This window comes from Pleurodeles waltl, chromosome 1_2 (genome assembly GCF_031143425.1).
Source record: "Pleurodeles waltl isolate 20211129_DDA chromosome 1_2, aPleWal1.hap1.20221129, whole genome shotgun sequence".
In the NCBI taxonomy this organism is placed as follows: domain Eukaryota; kingdom Metazoa; phylum Chordata; class Amphibia; order Caudata; family Salamandridae; genus Pleurodeles; species Pleurodeles waltl.
Window position 1 is genome coordinate 402,558,404 of NC_090437.1, and position 17,498 is coordinate 402,575,901.

The 17,498-nt window shown below is 42.2% G+C and overlaps 1 protein-coding gene across 7 annotated transcripts in view; it reads right to left on the reverse strand.

The window, feature by feature from the left end:
* The window catches only part of LOC138300566 (uncharacterized), a 960,785-nt gene that overhangs the window by 575,118 nt on the left and 368,169 nt on the right, over positions 1-17,498 (reverse strand). The window contains exon 1 of one of the 7 annotated variants that reach the window (XM_069240161.1): positions 16,276-16,354. The exons of the other annotated variants lie outside the window; for them this stretch is intronic. The gene's annotated coding sequence lies outside the window, so the exon portion shown is untranslated. Of the gene's footprint in view, positions 1-16,275; positions 16,355-17,498 lie in introns of those variants that run through there. 7 annotated transcript variants of the gene reach the window in all.

A 17,498-nucleotide genomic window follows, 5' to 3' on the forward strand; every position in this document is an offset into this window, starting at 1 on the left:
CAGGCCTGAGACAAGTTTAAAGTGCTACTTCAGTGGGTGGCACAACCAGTGCTGCAGGTCCACTAGTAGCATTTAATTTACAGGTACTGGGCACATGTAATACCACCTTACTAGAGTTTTATAAGTACATTAAATATGCCAAATAGGTGTAAGCCAATTCTACCATGTTTTAAGGAAGGAGCACAAGCATTTTAGCACTGGTTAGCAGTGCTAAATTGCCCATTGTCATAAAAGCCAACAAGAATGGTTCAGTAAACAGAGGGTGAAGGCAAAAAGATTGGGAATGACCTTGCAGAAAGTGTCAAGTCCAACACAAATCAATTAGAAAAATAGAGAATATTTTAATAAATAAAAGTACACCAAATTGGTGAAAATTCAATAAGGAAAACAGAAGATATGGATTTTTTAAGTTTAAGGTTCAAAATAGTGTCATGGTGAAATGGAGCGCGGGTCAGACACAGAAACTAGGTTTGACCTGATCCGACATTTTATCATCAGATTTAGGCCCAGATTTTCAAAACTATTGTGTAGCGCCAATTTTTTGCTGCATCCATGATGCAAAATGCCAGCCAAGATTTGCATAGCCACATAAGGGCCGATCTGTGTCACGTTTTGTGGCTTTGTAAAAAAAAAAAAAAACACAATGTGCTGCCTTGCAGTACACTCATCAGGTAGGTGTTACATGAGTTTTGCATTGGCATTCCCATTCATCCACCAATGTTTTTTTACACAAACACAGATTTAGTAAAGGCGGTACACCTGGTTTTGCATCAAAATGGTACACCTACCCAAGAGAGGTGAAGCAATTAGAAAAATCTTCATTTCTCCTCGTTATTTCCCCTATCCATGGAAAAATAATATGCCACTAAGCATTGATTTTCTGCAGGAAGGTATGCATTCCTGCACAAAAAGAATCCTGCTCATAACACAGGCACCCTTGCGTCCTACTGCACGAGTGCGTGCGTTGGCAATAGGCAGCTACAAGTGCACCAGCAAAGGAGAGAGCCCAGCTCTCTTCTGTTCATGCAATGCAGTACAGCATGCTGCATTGCGTTGCATGAACTTTTAGTCAGTCTGCCCATTCGTCTCTGAAATGGAAGCAAAAAATCCTCAGCAGCAAGCTGTGACCAAGGAGGGTGGCACATCATCAGACAGCCACTGGATGAGTTCTTGCTGAAGCTAGTGACTTTTGGCAAGAAAGCTCAGAACAGAAGAAATTGAAAGTTTGACTATTGACGACGGTCCCTCGCCCACCACATACTTCTGGTGCCTTTGCCCAGTGAAGATTGCTGTTTGTACTTGCAGCAGGGCAAGGCCGTAGGCTGTAGCTGTACTGTGCTTCACAAGGACAGATACCTTCTCTGAAATGTCTTGCTGAATCAGATTTGCTGCTCCAGAAAAGCTCGGAGTGGGAGCAACCTGAATCTTCAGCCCAGTAGTAATGTACCTTCGTCAGTTCTACTTGGCTGGTTGACACTCATCATCCAGAGGTCTTTGGAGCCAAAAGGTTTCTCAGTCCCAGGTTTGAGGAAATGTTAGGAGGATTACACTTTGACAGAGCCAAGGGTCCCACAAGCTTGTGCACAGGACCTGGGAGTCAAGACTCACACCAGCAGAGGCCAGCAGGAGGATACAGAGCAGGGCAAGTTGGAACTGGGCCACTGGGCAGTTGCAAGAAAGGCCTCTTGTATCTTGTGTCCCTGTAGCTTGAACAGGAGGTCAGCGTACAGCCCTTGGAGTCCACTTCTTTGTACTCGGCACAAGAGGGGGAACAGGGTCAGTCTTATTGGCTCTTTTCAGGTCTCAGACAGTAGGTTCAGTCTTCTTCTCATTTTCTACAGATCCAGTAATGCTCTTAAAATGGTCTTGTGGGTTCCTCATTTATGTCTAGCTTCAGTCTGTGGGTGTGGTGACTCCTAGCTCCACCTTAACTAATGGGGTAACAGTTCCCAGGAGTTATGCTCCCCACCTTAGTAGTGGTTCCTAAGTGAACTACTTCAATCAATCCCACAGTGCCATGCTCTGACTAAACCAAAGATGTTGAAAACCTTCTCCCCTTGTGCACAGCCTGTGTGCCCACCCCAGAGGTGTGGCCATGGAAATTAGCAACCACTCCTCTGTAGACACTATAAACCAGCTCTAGGGGAAGCTCCTCTCCCACTTTGATTGGAGTTTACCTGGCTGTGGGAGCCTGCTCCGGGTGTGAGCTAACATTTGCTCGTAACAGAGTAGGCCTCTTTGAAGTTAATCATGTTTCTGTGCACAGCCCAGATGGCCATCCTGACAAAGGAACAGAAACACTTCCCCACAACGAACCCATTGTCCTGCTGCGGGAGCGTGTTTCACTTCTTGTCAAGGGGGTATTCAGCTGCCATATGATGGCTAGGGCTTCTGCAAATGGGCCTCCAGAAGGAAAGGTAACTTTGTAAAAGAACCTTTCCCGCAATAGTTATGACAAAATATATTTAAAGATGAAATTCAATTTTGCATACCTAATAAAAAGCCTTTGAACTATATTTTTAGCTGTTTCCTAACTTAAATTAAGATTGATAAACATAATAATATATTCCAGTGCTTTCCAATGGAAGTGTCAGTCTTGCTAGAGTAAAAATAGCTTTTTGAGCTTTTTCACTGTAAGGACATGTTCAACACTAAGATTTGACATGTCCTACTTTTAAATACTATGCACCCTGCCTTAGGGGTAACATAAATATTTAAAAGGAAGGTTTTGACCTGTGAAAATGGTTTATTTTGCTAGATCGAATTTGCAGTTTAACACTAGAACAGTCAAGCTACATATAGTAAGCCTGCAGTCATGTTTGAACTGTCACTGTTGTAGATGGTGCAATGAAGTCTACAGTCCACTGCTGACATTAATCCTACAGGCCCAGGGTACACTTTGTACTATGGCCTTATATGTAAGTTAAATATGTCAATTATAAGTATGCAAATTTCTTCGTATTGAAGAACAAGTTACTTACCTTCGGTAACGCCTTATGTGCATGGGGCCTATATAGGAACTACCCCAACATGCTGATGTCAGTTTGTTTTCACAACTTTCCACTCCAGGAATGCGAAGTCACAAAGAACACTGACCACTGGTGTGGGAAACTAGTACCCTGAATATGGAACAGCCTTGACCCGGGTCAGGGGTTAAGGAATCTGTAGCTAGATTGAGTCTCTACCAGATAAGGGCCTACCGAAGGTGAGTAACTTGTTCATCTGATAGAGACTTCTAGCCGCAGATTCCTTCCCTCAAAATAGATACCCAAGCAATATTCCTTGGAGATGGGGCTGCAAAACTATTTCACACTAAAAAGTCCTGCAGTAATGTACAGACCTGATTGTCCAGATAGTAGTACTTGGAAAATGTGTGCAGAGATGCCCATGCTGTTGCCTCGCAGATGTTCAGGACCAGACCTCTGTGTGCTAACACAGTGGTTACAGCATTGACTCTTGTGGAATCAGCATGCAAGTACTCAAGGAGTTGCTTTTTGGCCAGTGCAGAGCAGATTTCGATGTAGACCAAAATCCATCGGAAGAAGGTCTGCTTTTGCACATCCTTTTCCCTTCCTGGTTCTGATATATCCCACAAGGAGTTGGTCGTCCACCCAGAAGTCTTTTGTGCAGTCAAGTAAAACCACAACGCTCATTTTGGGTCCAGCCAGTGGAGTCAGAGGGATGTGGTAGAGTATAAAAGGTAGGCAAGGTAATGGAGTGGTCTATGTGAAAGGAAGTAACAACTTTCGGCAGAAAGGAAGCTCAAGTGCGAAGAACGAGCTTGTTTGGGAAGATGCCTAGATATGGAGGCTTAGTTACAATGCCTGGAGCTCACTGACCCTCCGGGCAGATGTTACTGCCATTAGGAAGGCCATCTTGATGCTAAGGAGCCTAAGAGTATAGTTATGCAGCGGCTCAAAGGGAGCCCACATCAGAAATGTAAGTAATGTAAGATTGAGATCCACTGAGACATGATAAAGGCTGAAGGTAGAAACATATGTTTTACAACAGGGGAGTTGAAGAGGGATGGCTGATCTGGCAACCGCAGGAAGGGTGAGATGGCAAAAAGATAGCCCTTTAAGGTGCCCAAAGAAGAGCCCTGCTGGGCAGGATAAAGAACTGACAGAAGCATTTGAGAAACAAGGAGCAGAAAGAGGGTCAACTTGTTTTTCTGTGCACTATGCCACAAGCTTGCCCCAGCAGAAGGCGTATACCATCTTGGTGGAGGAATGCCTGGCTGCCAATATAAATTGCAGACTTTGGGCAGAAGGTCAACTGTTGCAGCTCAATTTCCACGATAAAGGCAGAGTGTTGACAGGTGAGGAGGAGAATCCCCCCCTCCTGCTGCTACAAAATATCCTCCCAAAGGGGCTGCCTGACCAGAGGACTGATGGCCAAGCTCAACAGTTCAGGATACCAAACTCTCCAAGGCCAGACCTTGTTGTTCCTGCACTCCTTGAGAACTCTGGGCAGGAGTGGCATGGGTGGAAAGGTGTACAGGAGGCCTGAAGTCCCCTTGAGACAAAAAACATCTCCAAGCAAGAGCTGCCTTGGAAACTCCAGTGTGCAGAACTACTGACACTGTGCATTCTTGGCAGTGGCAAACAGATCTAACTAAGGCTCTCACCCCTACTGAAAGAGACCCTGCACTACAGCTGGGTGGAACTCGCAGATTTTCACTCCACAGAATTCTGCGGAGTTACCTGAAAACTCTGCAAGATTCTGTGGAGTTCTGCAGACGCACGTCTTGCTGCTCATGCTGAATCTTAACGCTGGGAGCTCATTCCATACTGAAAAATCAATGCAGACGGAACCAAGCGGCGCACCCGAGGGCACTGATTCTTGAGTTGATTTTGCTGCCACTTGAGTAGATCTTCTACTTGAGCTGCAAGCTTCTGACCACGAACGGTTGCAGAAATCTTGCCGGCTGCCTTCCTAGGCAACTCCACCGGTGAAGCAGAGTTTATCGCCCAAACCTACCTTTCACCATTTCCATATGCAGTCACCATTTGTGATCAAGTAGGCATCTTCAGTTCAGTTTGTCCTCTCCGATGTTCAGAGAGCCCACCAGGTTTTGCACCACCATGGATATGCCCTGATGTTTTAGCCACATCCAAAGACATAAAGCCTCTTGACAAAGAGTCCACGACCCCATCCGACCCTGTTTGTTGCAGTACCACATGGCAGTGGTTTTGTCCTTGAACATCCGCACTAGCTTTCTCTTGATGAAAGGTAGAAAGACTTTCAATGCTAGCTGGATGGCTTGGAGCTCTTTTAGGTTGATGTGGAGTCTAAATTCTGCTCTAGACCAGAGGACTCTGATCTCCACCTCTCCCAGATGGCTGTCCATCCCAGGAGTGATGCATCTGTCACCACTATCAGATCTAGTTGGGAAAGAGAGAGAGGTATGCTGCTGACCCAATCATGGTTCATTAACCATCACTGCAGATCTTTTGCAGTTTTCGCCAAGATCTGGACCATATTGGAGAGATTCAGTTGATGCTGTGCTTACTGGATCTTCAGGTCCTACTGCAGAGCCCGCATATGCCAGCGGGCACGTGTCACAAGCAGGATGCAGGAGGCAATGGGGCCCAGCCCCCTCAAAGTCAGTCTCACCAAAACCCAGGATAGATTCTGAAACATCTGTGTCATAACCTGAATATCCTGGACTTGCCGTACAGGAGGATACGCCCAAAACTTTACCATGCCCAGAACAGTTCCAAGAAAGGGTGCTTCAAGAGGGAGTCAGGAGTGACTTTGGCAGGTTGATAGTAAACCCCAATGAGTGCAGGAGTTCCACAGTAGTCTGAAGTTGGGAGACAACTGCCTGGTGCGAGCCCACCTTCAATAGCCAGTTATTGAGATAGGGAAAACCTGGTACCCCTGATCTCTGCAGATGATCTACAACCACTTCCATCACCCTGGTGAACATCTGAGTTGTGCTGGTAAGGCCAAAGGGGAGCACAGCGGACTGAAAGTGCTCGTGGCCTACTACGAACTGCAGGTAATGTCTGTGGGCAGGCAAAACGGGAATGTGGAAATACGCATACTGCAAATCCAACGTCACCATCAAGTCTCCTGGGCACACAAGATCTGAGTGAGAGTGAGCATTTTGAATTTCTTCTTTGTGAGGAAGCAATCAAGAAGGTGCTGGTCTAGGATAGGATGTCAACCTCCATCCTTTTTGGGCACCAGAAAGTAGCAGTAATAACAACCACAACCTACTTCTGGTGTTGGCACCCTCTCTATAGCTCTCTTGGCCAAGATAGCCACCACTTCCTGGAGGAGTAAGGATATATGATTCTCCATCAGCCTGTTGCAAGTGGGTGGCATGGGTGGAGGGTTAGTCACAAATGGGAGGTAGTAGCTCCTTCATCAACCTGGAGAACCCAGTGGTCTGATGTTATCGAACTATAATGGTGCAAGTGATGGCATGTCCTGCCTCTCACTGGTTGTCCATGATGGCTGGAGTGGGAACTAAAGAGGCTTGGAGGCAGCGTCTCCTGGAGGGGTGGTAGACTGGCCTGACCTTTGGCTACCCGACCTACATGGCCTAGGGGGAACCACATCCTCAGCCTTGCAGAGGCTGGGGAGTTTTTGAGCTGTGGTGGCTGGGCCGGTAAGGAGGTGGTGCCCAAAGTCCATTCTGTAGCCATGAAGGGAGTGAAAAGTGGACTGGAGTTGGCTGTGGCACCATGGAAGGCCCAAGGACCTAGCCGTAGCTCGGTTAATCTTAAAGAGTTCCAGTACTGAATCCACTTTGTCTCTGAAGAGAGGGGAGCCATCAAAGGGCATATCTATAAGCGAAGCTTGGACAGCCCCCGAAAAGTCAGTAGTTCCCAGTCAGGCATGTCACCGTAAGGCCACCAACAAAGAAACTGCTCAGCCTAGCGATGGTGGTGGGCAATTGTCCTGTCCACAGGAGCCCCTCTGTTGGGCTTGAACCAGGTCCCAAACAAAGCATCTGTAAGGGCTTCATTAAAAGGGAGAAACAGTTCAGAGGGGGTGATTCCCAGCATAAGCACCTCTGTCAAGTCATTCGTTTTGACAGCCACTGAGGGCAGGCTAAGGTCCAGGACCCTGGTCACTCTTCTCACCACCATAGCAAAAGAAGTTCCCTTCTCCGTAGCCACGGTAGGAGGAGAGACCATGTCAGTATCTGGATAGGTGTCCAGTCCACTGGCGTCCACCAGTTCCTTGCACCAGTCCATGTTGGGGTCTAGAGGCTGGTATTCCACAGGGTCCATTGTCCCCTAGCATTACTCCCTGCATCCTATCCTATAAGAATAGACCAGCATCAAGCAAAGTTGAGGTGGTTCGATCTGTGCCGGTCTAGATCCATCTGTGTATCCAAGGGTCCTGATTGGTGTAAGGGGGGGCCTACTAGCGGGGAACCAGTGTGGAGCCCTCTCGAATCCGGGGGCCCAGTGACATGCTGGCAGGGACTAGCAACCCAAATATCAGATGCATGGCCTCATTAAATATGCAGAGCTGGGTGGGGAAAATTGGGGTGGTTCGGAGCAGGATCAGCTACAGGCTCAACCACGGAGCCAGGCCTGGAATGACGATGCTCCCTCGTCTGATGACTGTGGCAAACAAAGACCCATTCAACTTCTTACTTTTCTTCTTTTTATGGGACTTACCTGAATGCCCGGACAACTTAATCTGCAATGAAGATGATGGCTCCGCAACCAGACCTTCCTCTCTACTGGGATCAAGACTGTTGCATCGCATGTCGAGTGGCAAAGAGTTTGAGGGTCCGCCCCCTCAAGACCTTGGGGTGCATGGCGCAACAGTCGACACAGGTCTTTGCGTCGTGCTCCAGGCACCGGAGACAAACAAGATGCAGGTCCATCATCGACATCTGTCAGTGACAGGCGCCACAGGTCTTCAAGCCAGCTTTCCTAGAGGACATCCCGACCACACCAGGAGAAAGATCTAAAAAAAACTCTAACAGAGAGTCGAAAATAGGCCAATCAAAAAATTACGGGGGGTGCTCTGTCTGGATCTGCACTGGCTGGCATGGAAAGAAAAGAACTGATAGTGTGCTCAGGGATCATCTTTACAGGCTCTTTGCACGTCAATTCCAGCACAAACAATGCCACAAGGGTATTCTCATGAAAACTTTCCAGATCCAGTCTGACGCCTGAGGATAACTGCAAGGTAAGGAATCTGCAGCTACATGTCTCTATCTGACAGGAGTAACTTTATCGCTGATAAGCAGGGGTAAGATACAGCCACCAAAATCAGATAAGGCAAACAACTGGGGGTATTCCACATAGATGGTGGTCATTTCCTACAGCTACAAAAGTACACTTCATAAAATACAAAGAATATGCTTGCAGGTGACCATATTGCTGTGATGATGCAGGCATTGCATATGCTGTTTCAGCACCACCTGGCACACATCTGCAGTTTGACGCTGATTTTGCATTTTCTTCCTTTGAACTATATTCCACCTCCATAGCAGTAGCTTCTGAAAAAAGGGACAGACCTTCAGTCTTGCAATGGTGAAATGACAGACTTCTTGTGTTTCTATTTTAATTTTCCAAAGACAGGATCCGCATCGGGGCTCTATATTTGGAAATTATAAATAAAACAAATATCCCTTGTGCACTGACTGTATTCTACCAGTATATGCGGGACATTTTTTCAATTGTCCTACATCATGTTGTGCGTATTCTTCATGAACAGGACAAACCCAGTGAACATGGTGCCAGAAGAACGGCCTTATGTGGGTTTATCCTTTCAATGACATGTACAGAAGCATGCCAATCATTGGCAGGAGGCAGAAACATGGCCTTGATAGGCACAGAGAGAACACCCTGAAACAAACTCCTTCTTTAGAAATATATTTGAGAAAAACAAAAAAGAATTCCAAGTGGGGAAGAAAAAATATGGCATGTGCCCAGCATTCTGCTCCTACCTTCAATACATCCAGGACACAAGCATATGTACTGAAGCCATAGAGATCCCCACTAGATAGACACAGATCTCTAAGTATCGCCATCTTGCAATGAAAACATTTACGCTAATAAAGCAAGATAAAAAATAAGTTCATAATGGTGAAAGGAAAGGCAAAGACAGATTTCACTATGAACAAAAGCACAATAGTGAGACAGAGCGACACACAAACATTGCCAATCCAACAGAGTATATGGAACTTAGAAACAGTGAAGAGAAATAAGTAGCTGGTGGGGGAAAACTTCCTTATAAAACTACACAGATATTAAGTGAACCCAAAAGGAAAATCAGGATTCTAATAGCACCATAATTTTAGGAAGCAGATCGTAAAGTCTTCAATGAGCGGAGAAATCATGCTGGTCAACTTGATAAAAAATTCAGGAAAACAACCTCAGAAATCTGTACCAAAAGTTAAAATAACTAAATAAGTGCACACAATAACAACACTATGACGAAGGAGGCATTAAAAAGGCATTGTCTGCCATAAAAAATCATTACAAGGAGTTTGAAGAACAGGTTAAAAAGAAAAAAAGAAACATATATTCTGGGACATAAAAGACATTATGCACTAGGACATATATATCCAATTTCAGAGAGTTCTGAATTCATGAAAAATGATTAATGAATTTCAGTATTTGTGGGAGAAAGGAGATAAAGAAGAAACAACATGACATAAGAGCACTTTCATAGATGAAGAACCTCAAATAAGAACTATTTTTAGAAGAAATGTAACTACTACATGAAGAACAACAAAGAGATGAGAGAAAAAAGAACATTTCCCGCAAGAGGAAGATGGAAGTTCAACATCCAGAATCGAGCCAAAACAGCACAATAAGGAACCAGATATCAACCAGTGAGCTTAAGGAGGGCATGAATTCAAAATATGAAAAACAACATGCAGTGTTTTAGATCTCATACAGAATTGATATCAAGAAGCAAAGGGGGTCCAAGAAAGAGATAGAACCTTGGACTGTGTAATGACACATATAAATCACCACATGTTTATAAGGAATATCAGATTCTATAAACACTATAAGAAGAATCCAAAGAATATCAAATTAATGGAGAAAAGATAAAAGGTAAAAGGAGTAGTTTGACGATAAGAGACTAGAAATATATTAAAGCCCTAATATAAATGGAGCAAGAAACTTAAGGTATTACTCACCCAGAACCGAGACCTAATGTCATTGCAGACATTAGAACAGATTTATCAGAACATAGCAGAGTAAGTAAAAAATCAAGGTTTGGTTTTGGTCTCATCTTAGGGAATCCAAATGATGCATTCTATGAATTGGTAATAGAAGAACAAGGTTTAGAAAGTTTAGAAATAGACACAATGATAACAGGATAAGAGAACAGTTGAAAAGCAAATGAGACTATCTCTTGACTACAATCCAGTACTCAATCTTTCCAATAACGGTTGAAATGTAGTATGAAAAAAAAACAAGCACAATGTGTGATATGGGGTGGTATGGGTATTTTTTATAGCTCTTAGTATCTGTGAAGATGCAATGAAGAACTTTGTGGAACATGTACCAAGCTACTCGGCGGGGGCTCACTGTTAGTGATTTAGTCATGCAAGGAGTTACATATCGACATGCTGTACCATTCTGCTGAATGTAATATTCAGGAAGCCAGGAGGAAACCTAGAGTAAACAATGTTATATGGCAGTTCAGGAAAGCACCATGAACGAGATCCAGTGTACAATTAAAAACATGTTGTGCAAACAGAAAGTAGATATTTGAACTTATAGATAGGTTAATTGTGGATTATAGGGATGTTTTTACAAAGGGGACCCAGAGTGACATTGAATAGACATCAAAAGATACTGATATATAACTTTATGCTATGTATGATTCCCAAAATCATCTGCTCCTGCTTATAACTGACAGGTTGAGGCAAAGGAATAATGGGAAGCCATACATAATAAGGCCCCACTCCATGTCCCAAATCTGCGAAACATAATGTTCCTGCCATCCTTAACCAACCTCCACCACATTACCTGCCTTTCTTTCCGCCTTCTGCAGCTGTACTTTCTGCTTTCATTCAAAGCAGACAAGCAGAGCTACGCTGGCAGGATCTCAAAGAGCCCTGTCAGCCTAGCTTGGAAGGCTTTTAAGAAATAGCACCATCAGGTAACACATTTTGCTATCAACTGTTACTATGTCAAACCAGTGATTTACGAGATTATGAATTTGTTGTAACCTACACATGCTTTCTATGGAAGCCATGCATAAAAAAGAAATATATCTTAAAGAAACATCTAGTGGCACCAACTATGTGTTTCACCCTGAAAGTACTATAAAGTGCTACCCAACCAACAAGGAGCCGGAAGAAGACACCATTGGATGAATTATATTTACTAATCTTCATTTAGAGAAACATTGAATCCATTCTATATGAGAGAGCAATTGAATGAAAAGATAGCTCAACAGTTTAGTTATCTGAACATACTCATATAGGAATATGTCTAACAATGTTACTATTTCTTTGGTCCCTAACATCAAGCTAAAGTACTTTGGAGTATATTTACAAAGACTTCCTGCAACAAAATGCAACAAGTGAAGTTGCTACACTGTGTTGTGTGAATGAGAGAAAACAGAACTGCACCATATCTACTTGAAACTGGTGAAGTTCTGCTGGTGCACTTATGGCTGCTTTGCACCAATGCAGGCACCTTTTCACCATAAAGAAATCATGCAAAGGTGTCTACATCGTAGTCAACATAGATTTTGAGCAGGAAGGTGCACCCAAAAACTATGCATTAAAGCATTTCTTCCTTGCATGTGTGCTACAAATGTAGAACACAGGTAAAGACATTTCTACTCATTATGCCTGTCTCATGAAGGTGCATGATTTTGCTTCAAATCCCTGTCTACAATTCATGTAGATCAGAATTTGTGGCAAAACACATGGGTGGTTGCATGGGTAAGCCCATTCACCACACGCGGAACAACCCCTTGACATAATGTAACATGAGGTAGCACACTGCACTGCGTTGTGTTACTTTGGCTTCCAAATCAATGCAAATTGTAATTTGCATTGGTTTGGTTCATAAATCCCAAAAGAAGACTTTGTGCATTAAAAAACTAACTTTTAAAAAGAATTGAGTGTTTGTTTCTGACAACTTGAAAATACTCAATGGCACACGACTATGCTCAAATGTAGGAAACACTAATGTTGAAACATCAAGAATACAGAATTTAATTTGATTTATTTGTAGCATAATAACACAAAGGTATCCTTTTACAGCAAACAATGTGTGGACATGTATATTTGTTACATTGTGTTGTAACAACTTCACAGTGAAAAAGAGACATTATTGTGAGTTACATTTAGAACAGAGATGGAGCTTCTAGTCAACATTCTTTTTTTGCAGTATACATGTTTTGGTGTGGACTGGATGGCAGAAACAGGCAGCACACTTCAAGAGTTCCAAGTTCAGCATTTTACTTTAAAAAGAATCATTTTCAAATCACTGCTGGAGTTCTGTTTGAAAACCAGAGCAATTTAGAATTTAGGGAGTTAAGTTTTAACCTGCTTGTACTCAAATTGTGCACGACAGACAGTGCTCACAAATGCACTGGGGATATGCAAGAGGGATTGGAGGTCAACAGAGGCTAACACACTTATCACTTGCTACACATTACTTCAACAGATCACAAAGTACAGAGTTTTATTATGTATCGTAATGGAGACAATCTAGGGGGTCTTTCAGTAATAACTTTTGCACGTACAGGAAGCATGCCCCTGATTCCTGGATGTGGAATTTCTTCAAATACATGGATGGTGCTAAAAGGATAATTAGAGAGAGTGAGCTGCAGCAAATGTGACAGTGTGATGAAATGGTGGAAACTCTGCAGACGTCATAGTAAATAACATAAATATAAATGGAATTAATCAGCAGTAATAAACTCTGTGGGTATTACATCAAGTATTAAACCCTTGCAGCCTCTGACTTATGACAGTCCTTATACCAAACCTACCTTGAAAATTCTCCAGCTATATCTTATAAGGAGACATAGATCTATAAAATATATTTTGTAAGTTTCATAATAAAAGTAAAAGGTGCTGAACATGCCGTATATGCTTCCCGTGTATAATCAAGGCAAATACCATGTAGGATACCCTATGACCAAATTAAAGCTGCCAAACAGGGAGTAGAGAAGATGTTGGAAGCGGAAATCATAGAGAAATCCCCCAGTGAGTTGTTGTTCCCTACAGTTCACCATCCCAAACCAGACAATAAGATCTGTTTTTGTATAGATGCTTAGAAGGGCAACTGTATCTATCCCCTTGACATTTATTCTATGCTTAGAATCAATGATCTGCTTGGGATATTGGGGAAATAAATGTTAGATTTTGTAAAGGAATAATGGCAGATACTAGTTATACCAGAAGATAAGTCAATGACAGTGTTTTCCACTCCTCATTATCTTTTCCAGTTTGCAGTTGCAAATGGAAGCCCAGCTATGTTTCAACAGCTAATGTACTCATTTACAATGCACATTAACATAGCTAGATGATGTTGTCATATTTAGAAGCAATTGGACAGTTCATCTATAAAATGTGCAGAATGAACCTAGCCCTTATCCATGCAGGAAATGGACCACTTATCTCACAATTGTATTTCTCTACAGCACCCCACTATGCTAGCCTTCAGATTATTTTCATTTTGCACCTTTTCAGCCCCTCCATCTAGGATTGATATCCCCATACTGCAAGAGTACATAAATGTATGCCCACCACTATCTAAAATGTTGCATGTCTTTCTTCAACCATGATTTTGGCATGCAAGGCAAACTATCATATTAACAGTAACAACCACTCCCTCAGCTTCTCTATGGATGGCATTTATGATATCAAAATGATTAATTTTCATGCTGGTACATATGTATCCCTAATAATTTCTCAGGCCCTTTAACATGTGTTCTCAAAATGCGCCATATCTTTTATATTGAGGAATCATATACACTTTTGGCCTGATTAACAATCTGCACTTTTGAGTACATTTACTACTTTTCAGTATTCACAAACTGCAGTTTTCTAGTAACTTACACATCTGAAGTAAGTTCATCACTACACATGTCCAACCACTGATTCTACAACACACTTCTTTGTAAAGTAAGGGAGGTAGAGACTTAAAATAAAAGCTCCATAGGAAATAATATTATATTACATTATTTAAAATAGTTAAAAGTATGAATAAATATAGATCAATGTTAAAAGCAAATACAAATCGTACACATTTATTATTTAATTACAAAAAAAATAAGTTATTAAATGTTTTATAATTAAATTATAAATAGGTACTATTTTTATATATTTTAAACCTTGGTGTATATTTATAAATGTAAGCTACCACAAACGTTTAAGCTGCTACAAAAGTTCAGTTTGTAAAAATGTTAAAGTACTAAGCTTACTGAAAAGAGTAAACTTACTAAAAAGTGTAAGTTACCTTTGTGAATCAGGCCTTGAATGTCCATCTCCTGCGTCACAATCAGTACAGGACAAATGTGATGATGATGCATAGTTCCAAAGATAGAATTCCTTATTTTAGCTCCCTCTAAGGTTAAAGTAAGTAGGGGCAGCAAACTGCAAGAAGACACCTAGCAACATTAGCTGTGCTCTAAGGCTTTGCATCAGTGTAGTGTTATGGTTATAGCTGGGTATCTCTGCCTTCTTTGTCACTCTTCTTTGTCAGTCAGCGTTAGCTCCTCTCTTCAATCATGGGATAGCTGCTCTTTATGTATTTTGGGACAGTTTCTATTTGTCCTCTGGTTGGACATTGCCTTTTCCTTGAAGGAGTCGGTAAGTAAACTCGATTTTATTTTAATCTGGGAAATCATTGAGAAGTTATATATTACTCAGGTCCTGTAGTATGTCATTGTTACAGCATCTCTATTACTAAAGGCTGTGCTCAGTCATCTGAACAGTCAACTGAATATTACCGGCGATGCTCTGCCCGCCCCAATTACCAATACTGGAAGAGCCACTTGGGTGCACTAGAGCTCTGGATTTGCAATGAGGGGGGGAGAGATAAACATTCAATATATTAAACATATTTTATAAATTACTCTATTTTCCTAAGTTGGGGTGAGATTGTTCTTGTGTTGTGTTCTTACTTTCTTACTGTTTGTGTGCTGCATAAATACTTTACACCTTGCCTCTCAGATAAGCCTCACTGCTTTTGTGTCAAGCTATCAAAGGGTTAAGCACAAGTTAAGTTTGTGACTTTTGTGGTTCACCCTGATGGAGATTGTGGCTGTTGCTTGAACATGGGTCACCATCTAACAGCCCAATGTCTCACAACAACCTACTTTACAGCACACATCACATAGTCCAGAAGTAGGAATGTCACCTGGCTGGTTTTATACCGGCTTAACTGGTAATTTGTATTTTTCAGCTCATCAGGACATATTTTAAACTGAAATGGTATAAGCAAACACTTTAAAATATGTTCTACAGCAGTGGTTCCCAACCTGTGCTCCGGGGACCCCTGGGGGTCCGCGAAGCCTTCTCAGGGGGTCCACGACTGCTTAGAAAATTAAAAAATATTAACAAATATTGACAAATTAGGTCCCCAGCTTCCAGTCATGACTCAGGCGTGGGTCTCCGGATTCCAATGGTGATATAGTGGGGGTCCCTGGGTTCCAATAATGTTAAAGTGGGGGTCCAAAGAAATCAAAAGGTTGTGAAACATTGTTCTACAGCTTCCCCAATGACCCCTAAACAAAAATAGAAAGGCCATGTTAAAAATGAACACTTACCATGTTATAAAACGTTCAATATAAGTATTGTGTCTGAGCTTTTGAGGAACCTTAAAACGTGAGTAGATGGCCAGTATTTTTCTGTAAGAAAGGTGGCAACGCTATCCAGAAGGAATGACTTATGGTGCACGTCTTGTGAAGCGTTTGCAAGCAAGATGTCAATGCACTCCGACTACCTCAATGGCAGTTGTGCGATGATATATTGCACAGGGTACACTTTCGGTCTTAGTGAAGAGATATTTGAGCAGGATGGCCAATAAATCCTTTCTTGCGCTGTAATAATATGTCATAATGCACTTTACACCAAAACGTTAGAAAAGCAAGCATGCTTCTCTATCACACGATGCACAATTAAGGAACATAGTCATGGCCAATGAGGCTTACTTCTACAGAAAAAAAGGCTATTTAACCAGAATTTACGTAAAAGAATGCAACCTTTGAGAATGCTAAGCCCTGGAAAACTGGACATAATATTGCGAAAAAACAGAAATAACAACGAATAACCGGGAACCGTAGGTTCATCTTGCACGTATTACTTACCACTGAATGAATCTTAAATCTGGGAGTTGCAGGATGAACTCAGTTCCGAGCAGCAGGTTGCTCCTCCGAGCCCTATTATGCTGTCAGCATAGGTTAGTATTTCATTCTTTCAGTACGTTTTGTACCGAAATATGACTCGACACAATAGCAGAGAAAATGGTACCTCCCCTTCTGCGTGTAAAGGCAGGTCCATTGGCATCTCCAAGGTCAAACCTGTGCTACACTAAATACTTCTCACAGGGTCATAAGGAATTCAACACGCATTGCCAATGCCAATAGGCTGGGTATATGAATCAAAGTGCTCTATGTGTCACTGAATGGTTTAGGCACTCAATACGTTTTCATACATGAACTGTCACTCATCTTTGCACTCATGCATCATTCACCTATCCACAGACTCTTTCTGTTTTTTTTTATTTTTTTTTATATTGAGCTCCTACGGATACAGGATACAGGATTCATTAATTTCATAATCAGCAGAAAACAAACTGGATACAGAGAAGTTGTAAAACCATACACTTGCAGCAAACGTCATTAACATGCAAAGTGCCGCTGTCGGACCGAATTCTTATTAAGGTGCTTTTGATAAAGTGGCAAAAAGCATGTGCAAAAAGAGCAACCTATAAGTAGGAAGAATACAGTGCAATTTACATTCAACAAAGAGGAAAGCTAATCGTCTGACAGAGCTGGGACCTAGTTAACAGTTACTGACAGTCTTGTGCACTGTGGATCTCATAACCAGCCGAGAGAGAGAGGGAAAAACGGATACAGTGAGAGCAAACGAACATATAATTGCAATAACCTCAATACAGTACAGATGGTCCCTCAGGTTATCACTGTGGTATCCAGTCCTGATTAAAGTGCTTATAATAAAGTGCCATGTGCCTAGCGCAAAAAAGAGCAACCTATGGTCAAACAGAACAAAGGGCTATATCGAACAATCTTGTACACAACATATCTCATTACCAACATAAAAAGACAGGATACGAGAAGGTAAACAACCATATGATGGTGAAAACCCAAATACAGGGCAGACGGTCCTGTCAGTTAAAGATACCTCGTCATACCCAGACATCGTTAAAATGTTTCTAATAAAGTGTCATGTGCCAAGATCAAACACTATAAAGTGCTATATCGAAACACTTAAAAGGAATACGTAGAGGGGCAGTCTTAACCTGGTCTAATTAAAATGAGTCTATATTATATCGAAAGGGTAAAAAACA